General features: G+C 47.7%; 1 protein-coding gene across 2 annotated transcripts in view; it reads right to left on the reverse strand.

Moving 5' to 3' along the window:
* Nucleotides 1-14,038, reverse strand: part of LOC139264732 (zinc finger and BTB domain-containing protein 47-like) — a 229,795-nt gene that overhangs the window by 166,966 nt on the left and 48,791 nt on the right. The gene's annotated exons all lie outside the window — the stretch shown is intronic.

A 14,038-nucleotide genomic window follows, 5' to 3' on the forward strand; every position in this document is an offset into this window, starting at 1 on the left:
GGGTGTGGCAATTGGAGATATCGAGACCCCTACCTCCCGACCAATATCACCGGGAGGGGGTGTGGCAATTGGAGATATCGAGACCCCTACCTCCCGACCAATATCACCGGGAGGGGGTGTGGCAATTGGAGATAGGGAGACCCCCCTCCCCTCCTGACCAATATCCGGGAGGGGGTGTGGCAATTGGAGATAGGGAGACCCCCCCTCCCCTCCTGACCAATATCCGGGAGGGGGTGTGGCAATTGGAGATAGGGAGACCCCCCCCCCCCTCCCCTCCTGACCAATATCACCAGGAGGGGGTGTGGCAATTGGAGATAGGGAGACCCCCCCCCCCCTCCCCTCCTGACCAATATCACCGGGATTGGGTGTGGCAATTGGAGATAGGGGACCCCCTCCTCCTTACAATACCAGGAAGGGATGTGGCAGTTAGATATAGGGAGACACCCCCACCAATAACACCTGGAGTGGGTGTGGGCAAGAAGTGCGGTAATCAGAGATAGGACACCCACCGCGCCCCCCCCCAATCAATACCAGCAGGCTGGGCTCTGGCAATTAGAAACAGAGAGGCCTGTCCATACCATGGAGAAGTGCTGCAATTGAGCTAGGAAGGCCCACACTAACCATTGGGAGGGAATGCAGTCATTTGAGACAAAGACCACCCCATAACACCAGGAAGGGCTGCGGCAATTACAGATTGGGAGATGTACCACCAAGACTGATATTTATACGGAACAAATGTGCATTAATATAGTATCTGATGATGTCTGCAGGACATTATAAAGCGCTTCACAGCCAAAAAAATCCAAGTGCGGTAATTATCGATACTGTTTCAATCAATTAAAGGTAGGGAAAGGACGGATTATGCCAACAGGAAATCTTGAGAATTCCATCTTTCAAAAATATCTGGGAAGGGAAGGAATGCAAGCACAGGAGTTTCCCAAAGCACAGGCGTAATGGGGTTGGTGAGTGCGGGAGTGGGTGAGGGATGCCGGGATGGGGGGTCGACAAGGAGCAGGATTTTCCTCAGGAGATTAAGTGGGTCGAGGATTACCCTTCATCAGTCATCATCATCATAGGCAGTCCCTCGAAGCGAGGATGACTTGCTTCCACACCAAAATGGGATGAGTTCACAGATGTTTCAATGAAGGACATAATATTCCAGGTCCCGAACTACATCTTGAAGAGTGGAAGATGCCAGTGCCTCTTCTCAATCTTCCTCGCCGCCATGCTCCACCTCACAATCAACAAGCTCCCCGCTGGAGTGGAACTATACTACAGAACCAGTGGGAAGCTGTTTAACCTACGCCACCTCCAGCCCAGGTCCAAGATCACCCCATCCTCTGTCGTTCAGCTGCAGTATGCGGACGATGCCTGCGTCTGCGCACATTCAGAGGCTGAACTTCAGGATATAGTCAATGTATTCACTGAGGTGTATGAAAGCATGGGACTTATGCTTAACATCCGTAAGACAAAGGTCCTCCACCAGCCTGTCACCGCTGCACAACACTGCCCTCCAATCATCAAGATCCACGGCGCGGCCCTGGACAACGTGGACCATTTCCCATATCTTGGGAGCCTCTTATCAACAAAGGCAGACATTGATGCGGAGATTCAGCATCGCCTCCAGTGTGCCAGCGCAGCCTTCGGCCGTCTGAGGAAAAGAGTATTTGAAGACCAGGCCCTCAAATCTACCACCAAGCTCATGGTCTACAGGGCTGTAGTAATACCCGCCCTCCTGTATGGATCAGAGGCATGGACGATGGACAGAAGACACCTCAAGTCGCTAGAGATATATCACCAACGATGTCTCTGCAAGATCCTGCAAATCCCCTGGGAGGACAGGTGCACCGACATCAGTGTCCTCGCCCAGGCTAACATCCCCAGTATTGAAGTACTGACCACACTCGATCAGCTTCGCTGGGCAGGCCACATAGTTCACATGCCAGACACGAGACTCCCTAAGCAAATGCTTTATGCAGAGCTCCTTCATGGTAAACGAACCAAAGGATGACAGCGGCAATGTTATAAGGACACCCTCAAAGCCTCCCTGGTAAAGTGCGACATCACCACGACACCTGGGAGACCCTGGCCAAAGACCGCCCGAGGTGGAGAAAGTGCATCCAGGAGGGCGTTGAGCTCTTCGAGTCTCAACGCAAAGAGCGTGAAGAGGTCAAATGCAGGCAGCGGAAGGAGCGCGCGGCAAACCAGCCCCACCGACCCCTTCCCTCAACGAATGTCTGTCCCACCTGCAACAGGGTCTGTGGCTCTCGTATCGGACTGTTCAGCCATCAAAGAACTCACTTTGGGAGTGGAAGCAAGTCCTCCTCGATTCCGTGGGACTGCCTATGATGATGATGATTGACACAGCTAGGTCTTTGTCCAGTGGCAAGAGTTAACCAAGACGAGTGGAGACCAGCTCTGCTGCACGGATGGACCCAGTGCGCACACATATCGCCGTGTGGGCTGTCCCGTGCTACCCCTGGGCCCTCGCCTCTTCTGGGCCCCGAAGAACTCTTGCCACTCCTTCGCCGTTCCTGCTGTACCTGCCTGCACTGCAATCAGCCATCGCCCTCCTGCAGTAGCACACGCTGCTCCCTGCAGTGGCATGCCGGCGCATGCTGCTCCCTCTAATGGCCCCGGCCTGCTGATGGGTCTTGCAGGACGGGACCGTGCTGGGCCGCTGCACACTGCTTCAGCAGTGCCGAGTTAACAGACCTCAGCTGCGGATAATAGAAGGGGTGCTATGTGATTCAGCGTCTCTAGGTTAGAGAATGAAAAATTGGGACAGGATTTCCACCTTTGTTCCTATCCAGTGGCCTCTGCTAGAAAGTGCAGAGGATCAGGTTCAGGTCTGATATTTGGATGAATAACCTGCCAAACTAGGTGAAAGTTCCCACGTAAAGAATCATCGAAACAGAAGGAAACTATTCGGCCCACTACACTGGTGCAAGCTCTTCAATTGGAGCGATAATACTTCCCTATCCTTTCATAGAATAAGAAATAGGAGCAGGAGTAGGCCATTTGGCCCCTCGAGCCTGCTCCGCCATTTAATAAGATCATGGCTGATCTTCGAACTCAGATCCACTTCCCTGCACTATCCCCATATCCCTTGATTCCCTTAATATCCAAAAATCTATCAACCTCAGCCTTGAATATACTCAACGACTGAGCCTCCACATCCCTCTGGGGTAGAGAATTCCAAAGATTCACCACCCTCAGTGAAGAAATTTCTCCTCATCTCAGTCCTAAATGGTCAACCCCTTAGTCTAAGATTGTGACACCATGAGGAAATAAAGAATGACCACTTGGAAAAGATACTGAAGGACCAAAGCACCATGGAATTAATGGCTTCCGAGGAGGGGAGGGGGGGGGAAGCGGGATGGAGTAAACAGAGTCTGAAGCAAAATTAGTGGGAGGGTTGCTGCAACTTGATCAGCATCCCACACCAAACCTCTCAGACAAATATAGATACATAACTTTAATATAGTCAACATTTATCCAAATGCAGATTATATAAATATTAAAAAATATATTATATAAAACAACATAAGAAACATAAGAAATAGGAGCAGGAGTAGGCCATACGGCCCCTCGAGCCTGCTCCGCCATTTAATACGATCATGGCTGATCCGATCACGGACTCAGCTCCACTTCCTCGACCGCTCCCCGTAACCCCTTATTGTTTAAGAAACTGTCTATTTCTGTCTTAAATTTATTTAAATGTCCCAGCCTCCACAGCTCTCTGAGGCAGCGAATTTCACAGATTTACAACCCTCTAAGAGAAGAAATTTCTCATCAGTTCTAAATGAGATCAGTTCTCATCAGCCCCTTATTCTAAGATCATGCCCTCTAGTTCTGGTCTCCCCCATCAGTGGAAACATCCTCTCTGCATCCACCTTGTGATATATAAAAATATTATACAAAAATAATATAAATATATATGTATATATAATATATTCTGTACAATCATTTCTGCTGCAGTCCCTCCATCCCCAAACTGGTGGGGAGACTCCCCTACACCCCAGGCATTAACCGTCGACAGGTATTAAATAATAGTGAACCTTTGTCTTATTAGTAGCATTCTTACCTCCGAGAGAAGTTCCAGGGTTCAAACCCCACTCCAACAGTCTCGGCGAGGAGAGACCGGAACTCCGGCTCGGAATTTTGGGTTGACATCCAGCAGGGATACTCGCCCTCCTCCCCCCGTCGTATGGGTTGTGGGAGCCCGCAAAACCCATACATGCTCAGAATTGAAATACAAGGACCCCAAATTCCATAGCGGAGGGTTAAATTTGGGGCAAAACCGGGACCAGTTTACCTTCAGCAGTCAATTCCGGTGGCAGACAGGAGAGGAGGCTTGCGAGTCCCATACCTGCCCAATCCTCCCCTCCCCCCTGTATCAAGGGGAGATTTCCGGGGGGAGCAGGGGGAAGTGTTCCAGGTTTCCTTCACTTGCACCTCAGTTCGGCCCAACAGAACTCTCGCTAGCTGAGAGCTGGTACAATTAGCATTTTGGGCCCAGTAAGAACATGAGAAATAGGAGCAGGAGTAGGCCATTCGGCCCCTCGAACCTGCTCCGCCATTCACTAAGATCACGGCTGATCTTCTACGTCAACTCCACTTTCCTGCACTATCCCCATATCCCTTGATTCCCTTAGTAAAGGCCTCATAAGCCAGCAAGACAAAGATAAACTGATCCTGGAAGGGGATCAATTGCCTTTAATTATTGCAGTATTTGTCTCCCAAATGAAAAGGTGCTCCATAGTCTTGACCAGTGTGTGAAATTCACAAGATAGGTAGAAATGAGGAAGGCCATTCGGCCCATCTTAGCTCTTCAGGCCACAGTTTCCCCATCTCTGCATTCAATGGTTTGTTATAAAGAATCCAGGATGTCTGCTGATGATACAAAGCTAGGTGGGAATGTAAGTTGTGAGGAGGATGCAAAGAGGCTTCAAGGGGATATAGACAGTCTAAGTGAGTGGGCAGGAACATGGCAAATGGAATATAATGAGGAGAAATGTGAAGTTATCCACTCTGTAGGAAATATAGAAAAAGAGTATTTTATTTAAATGGTGAGAGATTGGAAAATGTTGCTGTTCAGAGGAACCTTGTACATGAATCACTGAAAGTTATTATGCAGGTACAGCAAGCAATTAAGAAAGCAAATGGTATGTTCGCCTTTATTACAAGGATTTGAGTATAAGAGTAAAGATGTCTTACTGCAATTATATGGGGCCCTGGTGAGATCGCATCTGGAGCATTGTGCACAGTTTTGGTCTTCTTACCCAAGGAAATTCACTTGCCATAGAGAGAGTGCAACAAAGGTTCGCCAGACTGATTCCTGGGATGGGGGAATTATCCTTTAAGTAGAGATTTGAGCAGACTAGGCCAATATTCTCTGGCGTTTAGAAGAATGAGAGGTGATCTCATTGAAACGTAAAAAATTCTTACAGGGTTTGACCAGGTAGATGCAGGGAGGGTGTTTCCCCTGGCTGGGGAGTCTAGAACCAGGAGTCACAGTCTCAGAATAAGGGGTCAGCCATTTAGGACTGAGATTAGGACAAATTTCTTCACTGAGGGTGGTGAATCTTTGGAATTCTCTACCCCAGAGGGCTAAGGCTCAGTCGTTGAGTCTATTCAAGACAGAGATCACTAGATTTTTGGATATTATGGGAATCGAGGGATATGGGGATAGTGCAGGAAAGTGAAGTTAAGGTAGAAGATCAGCCATGACCTCAGTGAATGGCAGAGCAGGTTCGAGGGGCCGAATGGTCTACTCCTGCTCCTATTTCTTATGTTCTCATCTCCACTTCTTCCAAGATGCTTTTATGCTGCTCTGGAAGCACCGGTTTCCCCAAGGGGCGGGCGGGTCTAGCACAGCTGGTTCTAAACTGCAAGTTGCTCACGAAGACCTGCCGCAGGGAAGACTAATTTTCTGAGAACCAAGTGACTGCAGCACAGTTTAAAATCGCCTTTTAAAATGTACTTTCTTCCCCAAACCCAAATAAGTATAATTTGCAGAGTTAGCGGAATTAAACACCATGATTCCCCCGTGTATGTGTGCTTTTTTTAAAAAAACTTTTCGGTGAATCATCGAAGTTTCGTGCTGGGGGATGGAATATTTTCCATTTTGGGGCAACCAGCGAGGATTCCCAGGTTAGCCAACTCTTTTATATTGCCAATTAGGATGACAATTGTCATCAACGAGCTAACAAACTGCAAATTAGAAGTCAATTAAAGAACTCCAAGATACAGAATAAAACGCCCTCTATTCTGGTCAAACAACATGCCCAATCTTAGAAGACTAAAACACTTTGCTGGAAACTGGAGGCCCTGCCTTGCCTGCTCTGAACGGGGCTGAGAAAAAGCAACTGGGACTAATTGCTTGTGTGGAGGGTGAACGCCCACATGGACTGCTTGGGCACAATGGCCTGTCTCCGTGTCGTAACTTCTCTGTATTTTCTACATACTCATCGGTTTTCAGCTCGCCCGTGCACCTCATCAGAATTTGTGTCCCTGTTGACTTGTTGTACGCGATTAAAACGGGTTTTCATTTTGGAAACGTACTCCTTTGGGTAGCTGACACGGTCGTTCGGAAGGGACAAGTATTTGCAGGAGTTCCTGATGTTTAGCGGTTCCAGGAAGGCGGGCGATGTTGGCAAGGCCGCAGTTATTGCCAATCCCTAGCCCCCCGCACAAAAAGGAGCTCAGAAACCCGCTGTCTGGCCCATTTCCCTTCACAGCGTGACTTTTTTCTATTTCCCACGCTGGTAATGCTGTGGCCTCGCAAGAAACACTGCCAAGTTAGTGCTCGCACCAAACTAGAACTAAGCTTTTCTATCTTGGGTGAGGGAGGAAGGGGGGGGGATAAAGATCTGTTAAACGGTGCCCTCTCCTTTAAACAATTTGCATTTATACAGTGCTTTAGACTTAGCATAACATCCCCAGGCACTTCATGTGAGCGTTATCAAAGAAAATTCCACACCAAGCCCCATAAGGAGATATTTAGAACAGGTGAAGGATTTAAGGAGCGTTGTAAAGGAGGAGAGAGAGGGAGAGAGGCGAAGGCTTAGGGAGGGAATTCCAGAGCTCAGTTCTCAAGAATGCAAGTGCTCTGAGCCTTAACCTGCCAGTCATTTACCCTTTTTTGTTTTAGATTAACTTGCACAAGCTCGCTCAATAGTTCAACGGCAAAGGCAAAGTGGAACCGAGCCAACGTGAAGAGATCAGGAGGACCCAGGTATGATCCCCAGTCTATCTAGTCAGCCAATCACACCCAGAGGCAAGGAAATTAAAGATCATCCAGGGTCCCCTGCTCCTGATCACGATCCAATGAACACCCCACCTCCCCTTCCACCTTTGCTTGAAAGTGCGAAAGGATATACCTGCTTTGGAGGCAGTTCAGAGAAGGTTCACTAGGTTGATTCCGGCGATGACTTATGAGGAAAAGTTGAGAAAGATGAGGAGAAATTTCTTCTCAGAGGGTTGTTAATCTGTGGAATTCGCTGCCTCAGAGAGCTGTGGAAGCTGGGACATTGTCTTAAATTTAAGACAGAGATATACAGCTTCTTAACCGATAAGGGATTAAGGGGTTATGGGGAGCGGGCGGGGAAATGGATCTGTGCCCATGATCAGATCAGCCATGATCATATTAAATGGCGGAGCAGGCTCAAGGAGCCGTATGGCCTACCCCTGCTCCTATTTCTTATGTTCTTATGCACGAGTGCAGATGGCAGAGGATGACCGGTCCAGGCTCTGCCATCGTGCCATGTCGCTCCCTCCAGCCACAATCGAGGACCCTGATGACACCCTCCGGCTCGGCACACGTTTGATCAATCAGGTGCGGTACTGGAGGATGCCTCCGCAACATCGCCCATCTCCGCCCCTGCCTCAGCCGATCGACTGCTAAAACCTTTTCAGTCGGCCAGACAGTGGCGGTCGCTGCTGTGGCCGGGAGCCCCAACATGCAGCCCCTTCTTGGGTGCCAGGCTGCTGGCCCGGCTGACCCCCTTCTCTGGTGGCCCACTGGGCGCCTCGAAAGAGGCTGCAGAGCTCACAGTTCGAAGAAGGGGAGGGGCGTTGTGAAGCGGCAGCACACTGCGGCACTCCGCAACGTGCCGACGTCATCAGCGTGGCGTCGACGAACTGAGCGCGGCGCTGACCATCGCGTGCCGCGAATGCTCAGTTAGCGCAAACATTTTTTCACTTCAGCGGCCAATTCCGCGCCTTTGCTTCTAGGAATGCAAAAAAAAACATAATTCTAATTGGCCGCCCCAAACCTCTTGGGGCAATTTCCGACCCCAGGGCTTGAAATAAAGAATCTTCCAAACAACTTTGGCCCATCTTTTGTTTTTCTGATCAGATGCTGTGCATTTCTCGCATTTTCCATTATCGTTTCAGAGTTTCAACATTTGCGCTTTTATTTTTTTACTCTTCAAGCGCCGACAGTGGGACTGGTACACATTATAAATAAATGTTTAAGAATTTTGCATCAAAGAATATATTTCAAATTTCATCACTCGCAGGATAAGGCTCCCCCCCCCCACCCAAGGAACCACAAGAATGCGCGGTGCAGAAAAAGGGACGTGTCAAGCTGATCCAGCAAGACACATTCTTCTGGGGCTGGAGTTAAAACTGGTTTCAGAGGGAGCCTCATACGGCAGCTCCACCTGGACTGGGATCATTAGATACCAAAACCAGCATAAGGGTCGGTAACCAGAAGACACAGATTTAAGATATTTGGCAAAAGAACCGGACAGGAGTTTTCTTTTTAAAAAAACACAGCAAGTTGTAATGATCGGGAAGGCGCTGCTTGAAAGGGTGGTGGAAGCAGATTCAATAGAATTACACTGAATTTACAAAACAGAATCAAGCCATTCGGCCCAACTGATCTGTGCCGGTATTTATGCTCCACACGAGGCTCCTCCAACACTACATCTCGCCCAATCAGAATATCCTTCTATTCCTTTCTCCCACATGTACTTGTTTCACTTCCCCTGAAATGCATCAATGCTATTGGCCTCAATGACTCCCTGTGGTGGCGAGTTCCATATTCTAACCACTTCCCGGCTGAAGAAGTTTCTACTGAATTCCTGATTGGATTTATTGGTGATAGAAACTTTCAAAAGGGAACTGGATATCTACTTGAAAAGGAAGCTTTCGCAAGGCTATGGGGAACGAGCAAGGGAGTGGGAATAACTCGCTATCTCTTTCAAGGAGCAAGCACAGGCACGATGGGCCGAATGGGCTGTAAGATTCTATGATTCTAAGAATGCCTGAATTTGGAAATGTGAAGATTGCAAACTTATCTCGCCGGAGTACTGAATTCACCAAATAGCAATATTTACTACAAGTAGTGAACTTTTGAGGACCAAAAGGCTATTCAATTTTATAACCACCACAAATATTGTGTACCATGGTCTAATTTAACTTCAATGTTGTCACTAAGGTTACAGAGTGAGTGAGTGGTCAATCTATGGAACAAGCTCCCTAGGGAGATTGTGGAAGCAGTTAGTATTGATTCATTCAAATGCAAATACTCGGGCTGATTAAGTGGCAATAAACATCCGCGTCACAAGGGCCAGGCAATGACTATCTCCAACAAGAGAAAAAGTCGAACCACCTCCATTGACATTAAACTGTATTACCGCCACTGAGTCCTCCACCATTAACATTCTGGGGACCACCATTGACCAGAAATTTAACTGGACCAGCTACATAAATACTGTGGCTACAAGAGCAGGTCAGAGGCTGGGTATTCTGCAGTGAGTGACTCACCTCCTGACTCCCCAAATTCTCTCCATCATCTACAAGGCTCAAGTCATGAGTGTGATGGAATACTCCCCACTTGCCTGATGAGTGCAGCTCCAACAACACTCAAGCAGCTTGACACCATCCAGGACAAAGCAGCCCACTTGATTGGCACCCCATCCACCATCTTCAACATTCACTCCCTCCACCACCGGCACACCGTGGCTGCAGTGTGTACTATTTACAAGATGCACTGCAGCAACTCGCCAAGGCAGCACATCTCAAACCCATGACCTCTACTATCTAGAAGGACAAGGGCAGCAGTCGCATGTGAACACCATCACCTCCAAGTTCCTCTCCAAGTCACACACCATTCAGACTTGGAAATTTATTGCTGTTCCTTCATCATCGCTGGGTCAAAATCCTGAAATTCCCTCTCTAACAACACTGTGGGAGTACCTTCACCACACGGACTGCAGCGGTTCAAGAAGGTGGCTCACCATGTTCTCAAGGGTAATCAGGGAAGGGGAAAATAAATGCTGGCCTTCCCAGCGACACCCACTCCCCGTGAATGAATAAAAAAATTATATAGATTTCTTTCAGAGATTTGGGGATTCAGTATGTGGTAATTTGAGACATGACATGTGCACAAAGTGTAGCATGCTTGGGAGGAGAAAGGTGACTTTGGACCTGAAGCTCTCCACCACTGGGGGTTTCTCCCATTGTGTCTGGATCTGTTGCAGACTAATTGACAGTTTAATTGCTATGATTAGTCAACAACTCCATTATCGTTGTATTGTGTGACGATCAGGATGGCAGACGGCGAACTAGATAGACCATGGTCTCTAATTCGTCTAGCAACTCTTACGTTCCTATACAGTGTGGAAAATGTATTCTTTCGTCAATATATTATTATGCAACAAGGCAATGAGATACATTCTTCTCGCCTCAACTTACTCCCACATCTGTTACACCAATTAACGACAGACTACTGTTCACATCTGGCTTTATCTGAAGCTCAAAATGCTCTTTCCGGACCCATCTCCGCAAATTCTACTTCCCTCCAACTCTGACCTCTTGTGGATTCTCCCTTCTCCCCGACCTTTGGTGGCTGTGGTTCAGTCGAGCCCCAGTCTCCAACTTCCCTCCCAATACCTCTATCTCTCCACCTCTCTCTCTCTCTTCCATCCCTCATCAAAGGCAGACCCTAGAAATCGAGGAAGACTTGCTTCCACTCAAAGTGAGTTCTCAGGTGACTGAACAATCCAATACAGGAATTACAGTCTCTGTCACAGGTGGGACAGAGAATCGTTGAGGGAAAGGGTGGGTGGGGAGTCTGGTTTGCCGCACGCTCCTTCCGCTGCCTGCGCTTGATTTCTGCATGCTCTCAGCGATGAGACTTGAGGTGCTCAGCGCCCTCCCGGATGCACTTCCTCCACTTAGGGTGGTCTTGGGCCAGGGACTCCCAGATGTCGGTGGGGATGTTGCACTTTATCAAGGAGGCTTTCAGGCGGTCCTTGAAACGTTTCCTCTGCCCATCTGGGGCTCGCTTGTCGTGTAGGAGTTCCGAATAGAGCACTGGCTTTAATAGTTGCTCCTTCGAGATTCTGTTTAAAACCTAACTCTTTGACTAAGCATTTGGTCACCTAATGGGTCAGATTTTACTGAAACAATAACAGCGTCTGAACGACACAGGCCGCTATTAATGCACAAATTGGACAGCATCTTGCAGCGAGGAAGGGATACCCCGTGCATTTAGAATTGCTCCAAGTTGCTGGCCGACTAGCATTGTGAAAGCAGCATTTAGCCTTTAACCGCCCCATGGTTTTCATGGCATCGCCCATTAAACTCGCCACAGAAATTAAGTCTGGTAATTAAAAGCGAAAGTACCTTTTAATGATGTGATAATTGTTATCTACTGCCTATCAACCTCTGGCCCAGAATGTAAACACATATGCCATCTCGTTCCTTCAGGTTGTAAATTGTTTCAAGACATTTTAAAGATATCAAACTTCATGTTCAATTTTTTCTCTAACCTTTCAGTTTCTTTTTTCTGTCTTAATCCAAAATGCCTTTCCCTCTCTGAATTCACCCACTCTAATTCACCCTCCATCTCAGTCCTTCCTGTTTATTTCTCAATCCTTCAATCTCATTGGTTAAGGAGATACACTGTTGGCCCATTGTTCACCAATGCCCCATTTCCCTCACTGCACCATTATCAGCTCGCACTCCCAGCAAAAGACATTCAAACTTAAATGTGCAGGGCATGTCGCGAGACTATTTACAATCTATATTTAGATGAAGGAATTGAGTGTAATATCTTCAAGTTTGCAGATGACACTAAGCTGGGTGGCGGTGTGAGCTGTGAGGAGGACACCAAGAGGCTGCAGGGTGACTTGGACAGGTTAGGTGAGTGGGCAAATGCATGGCAGATGCAGTATAATGTGGATAAATGTGAGGTTATCCACTTTGGGGGCAAAAACACGAAGGCAGAATAATATCTGAATGGTGGCAGATGAGGAAAAGGGGAGGTGCAACAAGACCTGGGTGTCATGATACATCAGTGATTGAAAGTTGGCATGCAGGTACAGCAGGCAGTGAAGAAGGCAAATGGCATGTTGGCCTTCATAGCTAGGGGATTTGAGTATAGGAGCAGGGAGGTCTTACTGCAGTTGTACAGGGCCTTGGTGAGGCCTCACCTGGAATATTGTGTTCGGTTTTGGTCTCCTAATCTGAGGAAGGACGTTCTTGCTATTGAGGGAATGCAGCGAAGGTTCACCAGACTGATTCCCGGGATGGCAGGACTGAATGGATCAACTGGGCCTGTATTCACTGGAGTTTAGAAGGATGAGAGGAGATCTCATAGAAACATAAAATTCTGACGGGGCTGGACAGGTTAGATGCAGGAAGAATGTTCCCGATGTTAGAGAAGTCCAGAACCAGAGACACAGTCTAAGGATAAGGGGTAAGCCATTTAGGACCGAGATGAGGAGAAATTCCCTACTGCAGAGAGTTGTTGATGCCAGTTCATTGGATATATTCAAGAGGGAGTTAGATGTGGCCCTTACGGCTAAAGAGATCAAGGGATATGGAGAGAAAGCAGGAAGGTGGTAGTGAGGTGAATGATCAGCCATGATCTTTTTGAATGGCGGTGTCGGCTCGAAGGGCCGGACGGCCTCCTCCTGCACCTATTTTCTGTTTCTATATTAATGACTTGGAAGAAGGACTGAGTGTAACGTAGCCAAGTTTGTTGACGATACAAAGGTGGGAGGGAGGAAAAGCAATGTGTGAGGAGGACACAAAATCTGCAAAAGGACATAGACAGGCTAAGCGAGTGGGCAAATATTTGGCAGATGGAGTATAATGTTGGAAAGTGTGAGGTTATGCACTTCGGCAGAAAAAAAAATCAAAGAGCAAGTTATTATTTAAATGGAGAAAGATTGCAAAGTGCTGCAGTACAGCAGGACCTGGGGGTACTTGTGCATGAAACACAAAAGGATAGTATGCAGGTACAGCAAGTGATTAGGAAGGCCAATGGAATTTTGCCCTTTTTTGCAAAGGGGATGGAGTATAAAAGTAGGGAAATCTTGCTACAGTTATACAGGGTGTTGGTGAGGCCACACCTGAAATACTGTGTGAAGTTTTGGTTTCCATATTTACGAAAGGATAGAAACAATAGAAACATAGAAAATAGGTGCAGGAGTAGGCCATTCGGCCCTTCGAGCCTGCATCGCCATTCAATGAGTTCATGGCTGAACATGCAACTTCAGTACCCCATTCCTGCTTTCTCACCATACCACTTGATCACCCTAGTAGTAAGGACTTCATCTAACTCCTTTTTGAATATATTTAGTGAATTGGCCTCAACAACTTTCTGTGGTAGAGAATCACTCTCTGGGTGAAGTTTCTCCTCATCTCAGTCCTAAATGGCTTCCCCCTTATCCTTAGACTGTGACCCCTGGTTCTGGACTTCCCCAACATTGGGAGCATTCTTCCTGCATCTAACTTGTCTAAACCCGTCAACATTTTAAACATTTCTATGAGATCCCCTCTCATTCTTCTGAACTCCAGTGAATACAAGCCCAGTTGATCCAGTCTTTCTTGATGTGTCAGTCCTGACATCCCGGGAATCAGTCTGGTGAACCTTCACTGCACTCCCTCAGTAGCAAGAATGTCCTTCCTCAAGTTAGGAGACCAAAACTGTACACAACACTCCAGGTGTGGTCTCACCAAGGCCCTGTTCAACTGTAGCAACACCTCCCTGCCCCTGTACTCAAATCCCCTCGCT

The sequence above is a fragment of the Pristiophorus japonicus genome, chromosome 5 (assembly GCF_044704955.1).
Source record: "Pristiophorus japonicus isolate sPriJap1 chromosome 5, sPriJap1.hap1, whole genome shotgun sequence".
NCBI lineage: Eukaryota > Metazoa > Chordata > Chondrichthyes > Pristiophoridae > Pristiophorus > Pristiophorus japonicus.